The sequence below is a fragment of the Pongo abelii genome, chromosome 1 (assembly GCF_028885655.2).
Source record: "Pongo abelii isolate AG06213 chromosome 1, NHGRI_mPonAbe1-v2.0_pri, whole genome shotgun sequence".
NCBI lineage: Eukaryota > Metazoa > Chordata > Mammalia > Primates > Hominidae > Pongo > Pongo abelii.
In genome coordinates, this window is record NC_071985.2 from 119,313,491 (window position 1) to 119,330,930 (window position 17,440).

The 17,440-nt window shown below is 37.8% G+C and overlaps 1 protein-coding gene across 4 annotated transcripts in view; it reads right to left on the minus strand.

Moving 5' to 3' along the window:
• MAGI3 (membrane associated guanylate kinase, WW and PDZ domain containing 3) overlaps window positions 1–17,440 on the minus strand; it is a 286,949-nt gene that overhangs the window by 253,514 nt on the left and 15,995 nt on the right. The window lies entirely within an intron of this gene.

Consider the following 17,440-nt stretch of genomic DNA (forward strand, 5'->3'; position numbering starts at 1 on the left):
TTTTAGTAGAGACGGGGTTTCACCATGTTGGTCAGGCTGGTCCTGACCTCAGGTGATCCACCCACCTCGGCCCCGCAAAGTGCTGGGATTACAGGCGTGAGCCACCGCGCCTGGCCCCAGATTTACATAACGTGCTAATAATAATCTCTTCTAGAAAATAGAAAAAGAGGGAACATTGCCCAACTCATGATCCAATATTACCTTTTAATTTATGGTCACATTAAAACCTGTATATGAATGCTCACACCAGCTTTATTCATAATAGCCAAAAACTGGAATCAGTCTATGTCTTTCAACAAGTGAATGTTAAACAAAAATACTACTCAGTAATGAAAAATTGGTATAATTGCTACATGCAACAACTTGGATGAATGTCAAGGAGATTATGCCATTCCCAAAGGGTTATATATCACATAATTCCATTGAGATAACAGTTTTGAAATGACAAAATTATAGAAATAGAAAACAGATTAGTGGTTGCTTTGAGGTGTATTTCTGGACTGCTCTTGTTTTTGCCCACATAATGTCATTCTTCCTGGATGTGGGGTAGGAAGGAGGGGTGGCAAAGAGGTGGGTATGGTTCTAAAAGAGCAGTAATAAGAGGGACACTTTTGGTGATGGAACTGTTCTGTATCTTGTCTGTGGTGCTAGATATACAAACCTACAAAAATGGTAACATTGTATAGAACTAAATATACATATGATGTCAGTGGCGGCCCATGCGGAGTGGTCACTGCGAGGATGCCAGCTGCAGCGGGGGGCGCGGGGGGAGGAGGGGGGGTGGCTGGAGCTGCACACTCCTTGGAGCTGGCAGGGGCTAGGAACAGGTGATCCCGGCAGGAGTCCCGCGCCCTATTGAGTTGGCGAAGTGGGAGCCCGCACTCCCTAGTGCAGGTGCCGCCCAGCAGCAGCTCCAGACTGGGTATCCTTGCGCTCTTGCGGGGCGGGAAACCCCCTGCCCCCGTAGGCTCAGAAGTGCCTGCACCTGCTCCCTGGCTTCTCCCTGCCCAGGCTCACAACTAGGCCGGGATGCAAGCACTTCGGGTGGCGCTGACACACCAGCCCCCGCCCCCACCCCACCCGCCACCTCAGTCCCCTCCAGAAACTGCTTCTGAGGCTGAAACTCTGGGTGCCGACAAGCATGGAAGGGAGGCTCCTGGCAGACAGATTCCCAGGCGGGAAAGGGACGATCCCTGGTGAAACCTCACCTTCAAGCAAGGGAAGGCTTGAAGCCTGGAGGCCGGGCTGCCAGTACCGGGTGGAGTCTGAGACTAGGAGTGAGAACTTCCTTGATGCCTTTTGGCCAATGGGATGGTGCTTTTTCCAGGCCTACCCATGGCTGCGCATGGACCAATCAGCACACACTTCCTCCCTTCTGTGCCTATAAAAACCCCGAGACTCAGCAGGGCCCAGTCGCGCACTCCTGTAATCCCAGCACTTTGGGAGGCTGAGGTGGGAAGATCACGAGGTCAGGAGATCAAGACTACCCTGGCTAACATGGTGAAACCCCGTCTCTACTAAAAATACAAAAAATTAGCTGGGCGTGGTGGTAGGCGCCTGTAGTCCCAGCTACTCAGGAGGCTGAGGCAGGAGAATGGTGTGAACCCGGGAGGCGGAGCTTGCAGTGAGCTGAGATCGCGCCACTGCACTCCAGCCTGGGAGAAAGTGCGAGACTACGTCTCAAAAACAAAAACAACCCCCCCCCCAAAAAAAAACCCGAATACTTACCAGGACAACCTGCCTGCAGATAGGAACTACACACTTTGGGTCTGTTCTCCACTGAGAGCTGTTCTGTTGCTCAATAAAGCTCTTCTCTGCCTTGCTCATCCTCTAGTTGTCCACATAATCTCATTCTTCCTGGATGTGGGACAAGAACTCAGGACCTACTGAATGGCAGGAGCCAAAGGGGTATGTAACACATTCCTGGTCGGCTCACCAAGCTGTGGGCAGTGACACACTCTCAGACTGCAGGAGTGAAGGGTGGCAACCCTTCTGGGGGCCCAGACCTCAGGATTCCCCAAGCCAGAGTTTCTATAACACTATAGCCCTCCTGCCCTCCACCAGCACCAGGCAGCCACACATGCAATGGGAAGCAGCGGTGGGGTCGAACCAGCCCAGGAGCTGCAAGCCAGAGCTGGGTAGTGAGACTGAAAGAGCTATAACACAAATGGGCCAAAACATGCCCCCCGAAACACGCCTCCCCGACTCGCCACACTGAGGGCAATGGGGTTCTGCTGTTCCTGGTATCTCTCAGCTTTCAGGCGCCACCACGTTCCCTTATCCAGACACTAGTGCCCGCAGCAGAAGCTGCTTGCGGTATGTCTGGTATAGATGCACCCTTGAATGGAGCAGGCGCCTGTGCCAGCGCCTGGAGCTGCCTGCCCCGCCACCCCGCCCCGCAGCAGCTGGCATGCCTGTCTGTGCGCAGTGGCCAGACCCTGCACTCGCTCACTGACACGCCCCTCACCGCTCTGTCCTGGCTCACCCTTGGCAGGTATGGGATCCGGGCAGGCAACATGAGCCAAACACAGCCTGCCAGGCCAAGTGGGCAGAACAAGCCCAGCAGGTGCAAGCAAAACTCAAGTAGAGGTGCCACCAGCACAGAAGTTTCCAGCTAGTGAAGCAACACCCTAAGGATGCTGTCACACATACACATGCACAAATGAATAGAAGTAAAACTAGGGAAATCTGTTAAGATTGGTGGTATCAATGTCAATATCCTGACTGTGATAGTATACTGTAGTTTTGTAAGAATGTTACCATTGGTGCAAACTAAGGGAAAGGTACACAAGATCTCTATTATTTCTTATAACTACATGTGAATTTAGTTATCTCAATGAAAGTTTCAATTAAATAAAAAACAAGAATTGCTATCTAAGCTTACTCCCTTACAGTCAGTAAAAGGGTAAAAAGAGAGATATGGGCAGGGCATGTTTTACATAAAGTTTTAAAGTCAGTTCACACTAATGATGAGAGGTGAAATTCCAAAAACAACATGAATTCTAAGAAAGCATCCAAGTCACCAAATTCCACATGAGACAATCAGTAAGCAAAGCCAAATCCAAACACATATAGATTTAAAAAAAAAAAATCAAGGTGGTTTCAGACATTAGAGTATAGCAAGAATCCAAGAGCAGTCCAGAAATATACCTCAAAGCAAATACAGAAGTAATTACAGAGCCATAGTCCCTTATATCTGGTTCCTTGTTTTAAGATTGGCTACTTCCTACTGGCTGTAGATAAAACAAAAGATCAAGTTTATGAAGAATCATATATTAAGAGTATGGCCCAAGTACCTGGTACAAGCTTCACATAACATTTATTAAAGTACTGAAGAAAGGTAGGGAATAATTCATGAATGAATAAATAAAAGTTGATGGACCCTCATCTCATAAAAAGACACAATCACAGAAATTTTGCATGCAGCCTCAGAGGGTTCTTGAAGGCTCTAAAGCCTGGATTTTATGAAACCTTGGTTTAGAGTCTGCATTTTGAGGAAACTAACGAATTAGGTCATTTGCCTCTTTAAAGCAGAGAGTTAGATGAGACAATTTGTCAAAGCCCTTTCTAATACTATTACTTAATGATTTATACTCTGGTCACATCCTCGAATGGGACTATCTCTTTTTCACTGTCAAATGAATAGCACAAAATTTTTAACTTGACATTGGATTTATCTAAGAGGACCCTTAAGCATATTTACCATGTGGGACAGGCTTGAAGTATAAGGAAGAAGCTACAGAAACCATGGAAATTTTTTGCGTATCATTAGTAAGTCATACTTAAATAGAAAACATGAGGCACAACAGCCTCACGGAAAAACGGTAAATACCATGATGCTGCACTATGCCAGACTGGTTAGAAAATATGTTCAATTTCACTCTGTTTCAGCAAAAATACCTTTCAAGAAAAAAATACAGTTAGCCCTCTCAAAAAAAAAAAAAGGTTTTAATCTATAAGGTCATTAAAAATGTATGGAGAAAACAAATTTGCTACATAATACATTATGAGATGTCTGAAAGTACATAAACTTTTTCAGCTCTCCCAATGCAATATTCACTGACTACCAGCTTATAAAAGCCACTCCCCCCATGTACAGACATTTGACTTGTATTCCCTGAGATACAGAAAAGCTTTTTGAGTCTACCCGAAAGTGAACTACTAACTAGATCTCTCAACTAAAACTACTGAAATTGGTTCAAATTGGTTGGTTATAATCAAAACCATGAAATATTCAACACAGATAAACAGATGCTATGTTCCTCACCTAAAGCCTTCACACAGGCCTATTAAATTCCAAAAAAAAATTTTTCTCCTATTTGGAAAAGTGTAAGATTAAATATTCAAACTCCTTTCCACATAACTTTTTAGCAATGCCATCCATTCAAATTGTTAAAAAGTCTGAGTATTTTTCACCTGAATGGAAGAATGAGTCATTCAAAACAAGTGAAAATATATTTAACCCAAAAGAACTTCATCAAACAAAAGTAGGTTTGACTGTCTAAGCAGTAGGTTCCTAAATCTACAGCCCTTGTTTTCAGTCTTTCTTTTAGGCCTTATGTTTACTGCTGTATTGAAAGGCGGACAATAAAGCAATACAGCAACTAATGGAGTAAAAGTTGAATTCCTTAAGGCAGGGATTGTTTCATATCCAAATTATAATAGCACTGAGCTAAGCATAGAGAATCATTTGATCTCAGGGTTGTCAAGCGTCAAAGGCTCGTGTAGACCCACCAATGTTTATAGATCCTATCTACAACAATTCTGGGAAGAGGTTGTTCATCCTGTATTCAACACTGCCAATGTCTAGGACATGCTGCTGCTTTCTGAGACGGCCCACTCCATCCTTACAGCTGATGGTTAGAAAGTTCTCTCTTAATGTGAGTACAAATCTGTCTCTGTAATTTCCACCCACAAATTCTAATTCTATCCCTTTGGACTGCACAGTATCATCACAAAGATCCTTCTAAGAGGGTAGTAGGAGGGTCAAAGTGAGAGAAGGAGATGTGACAATGGAAGCAGAGGCTAGACTGATACGCTCTGGAGATGGAAGAAGGGGCCATGAGCCAAGGAATGCAGGCAGGCTCTAGAAACTTAAAAAGGCAAGAAAATGGATTCTTCCCTAGCGCCTCCAGAAGGAATGCAGCCGTCCATACCCACTTAGACCTCTGACCTCCAGAACTGTAAGATAATAAATCTATGTTCTTTTATGCCATTGAATTTGTGGGAATCTGTTACAGCAGTAATGGAAACCAATCATTCTCTTTGCAAACCAAAAAGATGTCTCCAACCACTCTCCAAAAATACAGGTCTTGCTCTTGGGATATTCCCAATCTTTCTTTTTTCTAAAACTCCATGCTTTCTCTTCCTCCTAGCCCTGCACTCTACACCCCAGGCCCAAAAGAGCCTCTTACACTTTCTCTCCAACAAAGATGCCTAAAGCCCTATCCATTTGGTTTATTTACCCTCACCAAGCATAATCACAAAGCTCACTGCTCAATATCAAGTTGAAATGAAACAACTGTTCAGAACTCTGAACAGTTCTGATCTTCTAAAAGATAAAAATACCTTATTCTTCTATTCCTCCCAAACTGAGTAATAAAAATATAAGTTAACCTGTAGAGTCCCCAGGTTTTTCCCATCTACAAGGATTTAAGAGTACAGAATGTAGATTCGATAAATGACTTCTCAATTGAGACTTTTAGTCATATGACTCCTTAATTAATAAAGCTAATGTGGATACTGAAGATAAAAGTAGGAAATCCCTATATAGTGTGTATGATTAAAATTTCCTAAAAATGGGCCCCCTAAACTCTATACTTACTTTTACTTATCATGTAAACTACTTACATTATAAGAATTATAAAAATCAAAAATCAATTAAACAAGTACTGCATTAGTTAAGCCAAATGTTTTTACAAAATATTTAGTTATATAATAGCTTTATCTGCCAACATTAATTTCTTCCAGGAAAACAATGATGTAGCAAAAAAAAAGTGTTTGATAAATGTACTGTAATATATATTGTTCCTGTAAAATTCACTTTAAAATATTTAAAGTTGTTCTATAACACTTCTGTTCATAGATGCTAAAGTTTAGTGTACTAGTCATTATATTTTGGAATTTTATTAGATATAAAATGATTCACTGTCATATTCTCTCATTAAGTTTCTATACATAAGTGCAAACAGGTGTCTAAATACTCTAATCAAATATATATTTATTGAGGACCACTAGGCACAAGCCCTATGTTAAAGACAGCAGGAAATTCAAGCACATGTAAGAAATGGTCCTCAAACTCCATGTGCTTTCCATCTTGTGTAAGAAGATGGCATATTTATAAATAAAAAAAAAAGAGAAGAAGACTACAAGGCAGTATTACAAATGAATAGCATAGACAGTTAAATCCCCTAAACAAGGTCAAAAGGGAGTGCTCTATGGAACAGAATGGTCAAAGATGTTGAAGTTGGGACTTGATTTGGGTAAGACTCAGAAAGAAATGGAAGAGAAGAACATACCAGATTAGTGAAATAGCACAAGTAATGGCTGGAAAGCAAAAAGCATGTTCAGATAAAAGTAAGCAACCAAATTAGACACTCTGGAAAATTTTAAGTAGGGAAGTAGAAAAAGATAACAGGAAAAGTGGGATGGGGACAAATTACACAGCCTAACAAATCACCCATCACAGTGCATTTGAAGTTATCAGACACTAAAACCTTTTAAATAAATGATAAAGGTCTTGAATGCTAGACACATAAGTTTACATTTTCTGTGGTAAACAACAAAGATCCCACTGAGCTTTCTGAATAAGAGAACAATTTACACAAAACTGAAATAGCAGTAGTATACAAGATAAAAAACAAAAACAAAAGATTGAAACCAAGGACCCCAGGTCTTAGGTCGAAAAAGCCCAGACAAGGAAGTGAATATGAAAATAAAAATGAATGGATGAGGATATAAAAAATATTATAAAGAAAGAAAAATTGATAAAACTTGGTAATTAGGTTTTCTTTCTTTTAGGAGGAGGCTTTAAAGAGTCTAATATTATTCTAAAGTATTTGAGTCTAGGTGACAAGAAAAACACATTCAGAAAATATCTATTACCTACTATACCAATCACTGAGTTAGATAATAGGGATCAAGTAATGATCAAGACAATGAAGCACCTCAGCGAGACTTACAGATTAACGGGACAGACAAGTAACTATCAGTTATAATACGTGATAAATGCTATGAATGAGGGAAGAAACGTATACAGGAGGAATACATAGCCCAACACAGAGATCATGAGAGGAAACTGATTTTAGGAAGAAAATTAAATGGGAAAAAGGATGGGGGAGGAGGGAGTAGGAAAGTAAAAGTGTAGATTTACATTAAGTCCCGTTCTTAAATTGCTCAGTTAAATACAAGAAATTCAAATTAAGCTATCATGAGCCCAGGAGTTCAAGACTGCAGTGACAACTCCAGCCTGGGTGACAAACCAAGACCCTGTCTCTGAAATTAAAAATTAATCTATCAGAAATCAATAAATGTGGTCCCCAATTTAAGACCTGGCTATACTCCAAAATCCACTTCTATAACAATTTGATTGTTTAAAACTGAAAACTTTTATTTCATTGAAATACATTATAAGGTGAAATTGCATTCTCAAAAGATCACCAATCTACAGGGGAGAACCAGGGAATTTTATGAGGGATTTTTTAAATCTGTATTTTGATTGGGATAGTGATTATATGACTCTATACATTCATCAAAACTAATAGAACCATATGCCTAAAATAGATGAATTTTATTGTATGTAAATTATACCCTAATAAATCTGACACTTTAAAAAAAGGTCTAAAAGAACAATGGAGAAGTGAAAAAAAGAAAATAAAATTTTAAAATAAAAGTTTTTTAAAAAATCAATTACTAATTGCTAATTCAATGACAATTAGTCAAAGGTGATTCAATAGTTACTTAATATTATATTAGAAACAAAGTATATGCTAATATCACCCTTACTATTTATAGTACTTTATTTATAACCACTCTCCCAGCAACATATACTTTCTTAATAAATATGAAATTTTGTCATTTTTATTTGAATAGAACTCTAAGCATTCCATTCTGAATTTGAGAAATAAGTCTTAATGCTCAGGTTCTAATCTGAAGTCCAAATTTACATCATCATTGCAACCAAACCCATTTAAAATCTAAATCATATTCTTCCTTAAAACCAGCTCTCCTTCATAATCTCCCTTATTCTGTCATTATCTGTATCTCAAGATTTGTTAACTTTGATACCTGATATCTCTTCCTCACCCCAGGCATCAGTTCTACCTATCCTGGGAAATTTGACTCTTCCTTTAATGGTTTCCACGCTAATCTTTGACTCTTCTAGTGTCTCTTACACATCAGTGCCAGATTAATCACATATTCCTTTATTAATTATATATACCCCTGCTCAAAAACATTTGGCTACTTTCACTAGCTTTAGGATCTGACTAGCTTTCAAATCCTCCATAGTCAGACCCAATACTATATATACAGTACGACTTTATAAATATAAAATGCACTCATTTAAAGACTACAGAAGGTGCAGCTATTGGAAGAGGGGGTAAGGAGGTAACACACTAAAACGTTTGAAGCTTAAAAAGAAGTACAAAGCATATTCTGGTGAGAAACAGACCAATGTCATTTGTACAGGAGAGAATAACTGGATGTGAGGCTGGAAGAGTAGGCTGGGTCCACACTTGTAAGATTTGCATGCTAAACTGAAGATTTTAGTTGGCAATAGGAGACATCATCATGGATTTGAAAAAAAACAGGAACGACTAAACAAAAGTGATGCTCAAGAATCATATTGGGGCTGGAGTATAATAGGAGGGGAGAAATAGAAAAGAGAGGCAAAGGAAGATCACAGCCATCACAAAGCAATGTAGGCAGAAAGTGATAGGAAAAAAAGGAGAAACTATTCATTCTCAACTATTGCTGGTATACACAAACCTCTGAAAATAGCCAATTAGTGTTAGATGTCCTATCAGGTGTGGGGAATGGGGATGGTTACAAAATTCATCCTCACAGTATCTGAGTAATTTCTGCCAATTTTAATCAGTCTGGAAAGCAATGGCATAGACAATTCAAAAACACCCAACATTCCTACTTTCCTTTAAATGTGAATGAACTTTTGGCAGAAAGACTGCTTGAACTATAATTGCTTACTTTATTAGTATTACTTCTGCTACTAAAGGTCCTACCGGCAAAGCACTTAGAAGAAAGCTACTAAAAACATTATAGGGAAGAAGATCTGGGATTTAAAATTGCTCTAGTTTCTACAAATGCAAAGATTTGCCTCAGATTTACATTATTTGGTCTAGTAACACATTTACACAAATACTGTGAAACTTGTAATGATAATAACGTCATCTCATTAGGAAAATTATATACCAAATTTCACATAATAATTGGAATTAGTGTTACAGGTATAAAAGGAACTCTAAAGTCTTTTATAATACCCAGCAGTGTGTTACACATAAGCATCATTTATTTAAATCTGCTTTAGTAATATATGTTAGCTTGGACTGAAATAAATTAACCCACCAAACAGTTTTATTATTAATACTAAATAGTAAATGTAACTATTTTATTTTTTATTTTTATATCATGTTTTGTAATTTTTATAAAACAAAATAGAAGATTCAACATTCTTTAAAAATTAATTTGTATTCCAAACTACCATCAGAGAATACTATAAACACCTCTATGCAAATAAACTAGAAAATCAAGAAAAAATAGATAAATTCCTGGACACATACACTCTGCGAAGACTAAACCAGGAAGAAGGTGAATCTCTGAATAGACCAATAACAGACTCTGAAATTGAGGCAATAATTAATAGCCTACCAACAAAAAAAACCCAGGACCAGATGGATTCACAGCCAAATTCTAACAGAGGTACAAAGAGGAGTTGATACGGTTCCTTCTGAAACTATTCCAATAGTAGAAAAAGAGGGAATCCTCCCTAACTCATTTTATAAGGCCAACATCATCCTGATACCAAAGCCTGGGAGAGACACAACAAAAAAAGAGAATTTTAGACCAATATCCCTGATGAATATCGATGCAAAAATCCTCAATAAAATACTGGCAAAACGAATCTAGCAGCACATCAAAAAGCTTATGCACCACGATCAAGTTGGCTTCATCCCCGTGATGCAAGGCTGGTTCAACATACACAAATCAATAAACATAATCCATCACACAAACAGAACCAATGACAAAAACCACATGATTGTCTCAACAGATGCAGAAAAGGTCTTCGACAAAATTCAACAGCCCTTCATGCTAAATACTCTCAATAAACTAGGTATTCATGGAACGTATCTCAAAATAATAAGAGCTATTTATGACAAACCCACAGCCAATATCATACTGAATGGGCTAAAACCAGAAGCATCCCTTTGAAAACCAGCACAAGACAGGGATGCCCTCTCTCACCACTCCTGTTCAACATAGTGTTGGAAGTTCTGGCCAGGATAATCAGGGAAGAGAAAGAAATAAAAGGTATTCAATTAGTAAATGAGGAAGTCAAATTGTCCCTGTTTGCAGATGACATGATTCTATATTTAGAAAACCCCATCGTCTCAGCCCAAAATCTCCTTAAGCTGATAAGCAACCTCGGCAAAGTCGCAGGATACGAAATCAATGTGCAAAAATCACAGGCATTCCTATATATACACCATTAACAGACAGAGAGCCAAATCATGAGTGAACTCCCATTCACAATTGCTACAAAGGGAATAAAATACCTAGGAATCCAACTTACAAGGGACGTGAAGGACCTCTTCAAGGAGAACCACAAATCACTGCTCAAGGAAATAAAAGAGGACACAAACAAATGGAAGAATATTCCATGCTCATAGATAGGAAGAATCAATATTGTGAAAATGGCCATACTGCCCAAAGTAATTTATAGATTAAATGCCATCCCCATGAAGCTACCAATGACTTTCTTCACAGAACTGGAAAAAACTACTTTAAAGTTTATATGGAACCAAAAAAGAGCCTGCATTGCCAAGACAATCCTAAGCAAAAAGAACAAAGCTAGAGGGATCACGCTACCTGACTTCAAACTATACTACAAGGCTACGGTGACCAAAACAGCATGGTACTTGTACCAAAACAGATATATAGACCAATGGAACAGAACAGAGGCCTCAGAAATAATACCACACATCCAAAACCATCTGATCTTTGACAAACCTGAGAAAAACAAGAAATGGGGAAAGGATTCCCTATGTAATAAATGGTGCTGGGAAAACTGGCTAGCCATACGTAGAAAGCTGAAACTGGATCCCTTCCTAACACCTTATACAAAAATTAATTCAAGATGGATTAAAGACTTAAATGTTAGGCCTAAAACCATAAAAACCCTATAAGAAAACCTGGGCAGTACCATTCAGAACATAGGCATGGGCAAGGACTTCATGACTAAAACACCAAAAGCAATGGCAACAAAAGCCAAAATTGACAAATGGGATATAATTAAATTAAAGAGCTTCTGCAAGGCAAAAGAAACAACCATCAGAGTAAACAGGCAACCTACAGAATGGGAGAAAATTTTTGCAATCTACCCATCTGACAAAGGGCTAATACCCAGAAATATCTACAAAGAACTCAAACAAATTTACAAGAAAAAAAAAAACCCACCAAAAAGTGGGCAAAGGATATGAACAGACACATCTCAAAAGAAGACATCTATGCAGCCAAGAGACACATGAAAAAATGCTCATCAACACTGGTCATCAGAGAAATGCAAATCAAAACCAGAATGAGATACCATCTCATGCCAGTTAGAATGGCAATCATTAAAAAGGCAGGAAACAACAGGTGCTGGAGAGGATGTGGATAAATAGGAATGCTTTTACACTATTGGTGGGAGTGTAAATTGGTTCAACCATTGTGGAAGACAGTGTGGCGATTCCTCAAGGATCTAGAACTAGAATTACCATTTGACTCAGTAATCCCATTACTTGGTATATACCCAAAGGATTATAAATCATGCTACTATGAAGAGACATGCACATGTATGTTTATTGAGGCACTATTTACAATAGCAAAGACTGGGAACCAACCCAAATGTCCATCAATGATAGACTGGATTAAGAAAATGTGGCACATATACACCATGGAATACTATGCAGTCACAAAAGAAAGGATGAGTTCATGAACTTTGCAGGGACATGGATGAAGCTGGAAACCATCATTCTCAGCAAACTATCACAAGGACAGAAAACCAAACACTGCATGTTCTCACTCATAGGTGGGAACTGAACCATGAGATCACTTGGATACAGGGCAGGGAACATCACACACTGGGGCCTGTAAGGGGGTGGGGGGAGGGGGGAGGGATAGCATTAGGAGAAATACCTAATGTAAATACGAGTTGATGGGTGCAACAAACCAACATGGCACATTTATACCTATATATCAAACCTGCACATTGTGCACATGCACCCCAGAACTTAAAGTATAATAAAATAAATAAATAAATAAGTTATTTCCATGGAATTCTTTCACAAACAAATTGTATATTTTCTGTCTTCTCTCTTTTTAAACAAAGCATTTTTAATTCATTTTAACTTTCCTTGCTTTATATTGTGCTATACTGGTCTCCAAGTTCACTTTTATAGAAAAAAAAAAAAAAAAAAATCAATTTGTATTCAAGATTCAGAGAAGAAATCAAGGAATAAATCAATTTCCTTCAAAGAAGCAAGTAAGTTTTGTTTAATTTCCAGCAAAATGTGTAGCTTAGTTAATTCAGCAGTTTTTTAAGAATCATCGTGACTTAAAACATATCATTTCTAGATACTCGATGGTTAGAATGGATTATCTGGGAAGTAATCATCGGCAGTAATTCCCAATACACCAGAATACATATGAAAATCTACCTATATTCACCTTATAAAAACTGCCTAAATTTGCCTTCTGAAAAAAGATACAGTAAGAGATGCCTACTAATACTATCAGAAGTAGTCAGAGAAAACATAAGACTTAAAAGCAGTAATTTAACAATAAGGCACTTCATGGATCCTAAGATGATTTGTGTATGTGCCAATTTAAAAGCCTCCTGTTTTCCACTAGATTAAGGCCAGTGTATCCAAATAGCTCAGCTTTATTACTGAAACACTGCCACTCAATAAAGAGATTAAGTTGCTAAGAATAAATTATATATTAATGTTTTACATCTGTCAAGTTTTTAAATACTTTGGTAACTTATTGGTAGCTTATCCCAGGTTTGGGTTTGGTTTTGGTTTTGTTTTACTCACCAACTCAAACTTAAGACTGATTCAACTTTTTAAAAGGGAAATATCAACAGTTCTTGTTCTATAGCCAAGATTACTTCTACTTTTACACAAGATCCATCTGGCTGTCTAGAGGACAGAAACAGGGTAGTGAGGAGTTAAGTTCCTTTTTTACATATAGTACTTTTTTACATACAGAATAAAAGGATGCTATCCTATGTTGATCAAAACAGTTACCTATGGCAAAATTTTAGGTGTAGGAGACAAAACAGAACCAATCACCAATAGCTACTAGGCATCCTCACTGGGCCATGTAACTACTTAGGCAGGGTTAACATAACCTGGGATATCATAATTGTTTATCAACATGACAGTCATTGCTGTGAGATGAGGCCTGGAAGTTTCCTGTATAGTTAACAATCCAGCAAATAATCCAAAATAACAGATGACTATCTGCAACCAAAAGAGGAAAAAAAAATCTTTTTTTGGCTACAAGATCTAACACTGCCTAATAAAAAAATAATAATAATAAAGCCCCAAAGACTGAGACAATTTAGTATGAAACATGTATGAGCTCTAGAGCCAGAAAGATACAATGTATCAAGATCTCCCAAAAAGTTCACATTTTTTGACCACGTATTCACACATCTAGGATGGTCATAGCCAAAATAATTTAAAATAGTAAAAGAAAAATAAAATTAATTATTATTATGGCTTCTGGGTGGTAAATGGTTAGTAGCAATTTTTTGTCCTGATTCTTTATGGAACTTTTGAATACAGAACTGTGGCAGACCTAGGATTCAAATTTAGGACTAAGAACCAAAATCCAGGCTCTAGACCTTCTTCTAATATAAGAGGCTTCCCAATGCCCCAAAAGAATTGTCACTCAGAAAAGATGAAGCTGACTTATATTTCAGTATATACAAAGAATCTCAAAATGCAGGGTATTCCGTAATTAATTTATTCTGAACAACAAAATACTGTTACAGAGGACTCTGGTAAGAAGACAGAGAAAAACAACACATGGAGAAAGACCATCCTCAGGCAAGAGAAGTGGAGCTGCCTGAAGAAATGTGGTGATAAAAGATGGGGCTAGGAACCACTAACATCTTCCTCATACTTTCCAGAATCAGTTACATCAGGCAGAATACGTTTAAAGGCATGACTTGCAGAAAAGTTCCTACAGCCTTGCTTGAAATTCTGTTATTTGGGGTCACACAGGAAGTTAAGAGGAAAATATCCCTGAGTAGGTTTAGCAGTGATAATTCCTCACATCAGTATAGTATAACCTAGTATAGAACAGATTAATCAAATAACTTTCCTGACACCCACCTATTACACAATGGAAAAATGCCAAGTGATAGTGAGTGCCAATAAGAAAGGATGCTGAGACTAGACAGTCAGGAGACAGTGTGCAGACACAGAAAAGTAATACCAAGAAGTAAAAATGAGAATGGGACAGGAGAAAAAAAGTAACAAGGTACCAAATGTTAATTTCACTTTACAGTCTTACCTATGTTGAACATGACTCACTGGAGCACTGACCTCCTGGGCCCAAGTGATTCTCTTGCCTCAGCCTCTCATATAGCTGAAACCACAGGTATGCGCCACCACACCTGGCTAATTTTTTTATTTTTTGTAGAGACAGGGTCTCACCATGTTGCCCAGGTTAGTCTTGAACTCCTGGACTCAAGCAATCTTCCTGCTTGCCTCCCAAAGTGCTGGGATTAAAGGTGTGAACCACCACACCCAGCCAAAAAGAGAAGGTTTTTAAAAGTAAACTTCTAGTTGAAAGATATATCCCAAATAAATTCAAATTGATATCAATTTTGGTCTCCTCTACCTTTATACTTTTCTAATTCTTACTAACAAGGAACTAAATTCCATTCCATTTCTCTTTTTCCTTGTCAAATTTGGGAGAGTGAACTGGAAAAAAAAAAAAAAAAAAAAAAAGAACAGATCCCTTTTTTAACCCATGTGTGTTCCTCTTGAAACTTTCCACCAAAGAGAAACTCTTCTTGTCAAAGGTATAAAGATGACTTCCAGTATAGAAAGTGTTTACAGATAAACTTAAATTTGATAAGTTTTTTTCAGCATCAGTAATAAATAGACCAATTTTATCACTATAGTCTGCTGGGTAGGTCTAAATTACTGCACTAAATAGCTATAAAATTAATAATAATATATGGCAAAGTACATAACTATTTAGGTATCCTGGGGGTGAAAAATACAGAAATAAAAAGTAATAGATTAATCCTAGAAAAATCTCTGAAGGAAATAAATTTAGAACTGGATTTTGAAGATGTGTAACAAATACTTTGGCTGTAACTGAGTATTCATATTGGGCACTAATGGGAAATTAGTTTGGGAAGATATGAGCTGAGAGAGTTGCTGGAGGATATTAAATTTTAGAACAGAGAATGACCACTTCAAGGAAAGAACATAATGCTCTATTGGGTTAATTTCCTTAAAATCCAAATTCTCAGAGCTCAATAGTGAAAATGTTTATTTTACAAGAAAGCATAAAAATAACATCAATATGAGACAATTAGTTTGACTTTTAAAGACAGACAATTAGTTTGACTTTTAAAGACAAATATGTCTCATATTTCTGTACCAACTTAAGTCATTATTAACTTCCAGGTTGGATACTGACTTAACTGATAACCTAGCTAGTTAATTCCATATGATAGAAACTAAAACAGCTTATTTTCACTCCTTGGAAAATAAAGTGCTTACACAAAGCAAATGAAAAATCTGTTTGCCCTTCATACTACTAGCTATTGATTCAATTCTGTAGCCTATGTCAGTCATGTGCATATAATTTTACCAAGGAGGCTGAAGTTTTGCCTAGATTGAATAAGCTTCTCTACCTTTTTGAACTTCAGTTTTTATTATATTTTTAAACAAACATACAGCAAAAAAAGAGAAATTTCAGAAAATTGACACAGAAGTCAAAGGCTGAATTACTTTGAAGTACGGAACTTGAATCATTCTCTTTTATGATATCTGGGCCTTGCATGGGGCTTAGTGCATAGTAGGTATGCAAGGCACATTTGCTAATTAAAATGCAAATGCCTTGCCAATAAGAGGATTAATGCTTGGAAGAATCCCAAGCTACTTTCCTGAACCAAACATCTGAAAATGTTCCAATTCTACAACATTACAAGGTACTTTCCAACAAGTCCTAAGTGCCATGCTAACATTGTAATCCAGTCAAATGCAACTGTAGTACTACATCTTTTGCATTTTTGTCTTAGAAATTTGGGTCTAAGAGATTTTAGCACATAAACGAGTTCGTGGGAAAACTTGTCCCATTTCCAAATTTCACTTTTATTCTTACAAGTTAAAATATAATCAAATTAGAGTCCTGGACTAATGGTAACCTGCATGCTGATCCTAGATTCACCAGTAACTAGCTATACGACCTTGAGCATATTTTTCTCCAAGCTTTAGTTTTCTCATCTGTAAAATTAGAAAAACTGGGCATTTAAAAGCCTTTCTTGTGGAAATGCATTGCAATTTACATTGAAAGGCATAAAAAAAACAAGATAGACTGATGGATGGAGGAATGGGTTAATGTATAATAAAGCAAGTAGAGTAAAAAGTTAAGAAAATAATCTTGGTGGTAGATACATCTCCTTCACACAAAAAATCTGATCACTCCACCCAACCTCCTGTCTTTCCTATTCCTCGAAATAGTACCACCACCAGTTACTCAAAGCAAAAACTTGGAGGTTCTCCTGAAGTCCTCTCCCTTCCTTACCTGCAATCAATCAGTTAAGTCTTATTTAGTTCCTCTTTCAAAACATATCTCAAATCTATCCACTTCATTTCACTGCCACTATTCTTATAGTAGTCCAAGCCATCATTTATTTTCATCCAAACTAAAGGGTTTCCCTTCTTCCACTCTTGCCCTCCTTCCACATCACAAACAATGACTTTTTGACATACATACCAATCATTCTCCAACTTTATACTTTCCAGTGGCATTAAGAATAAATAAAATCCAAACCCCTTACTGTGGCTAACAGACCCCCACTGGTCCCTGTCTACTTCTTCAATCTGATCCCTCTCTCTTTCACCCCTCATTTAGTTGGTGCCAGCCATATCAGCCTTTCTATTCCTATATCGAACCAGGTTCTCATATTTGT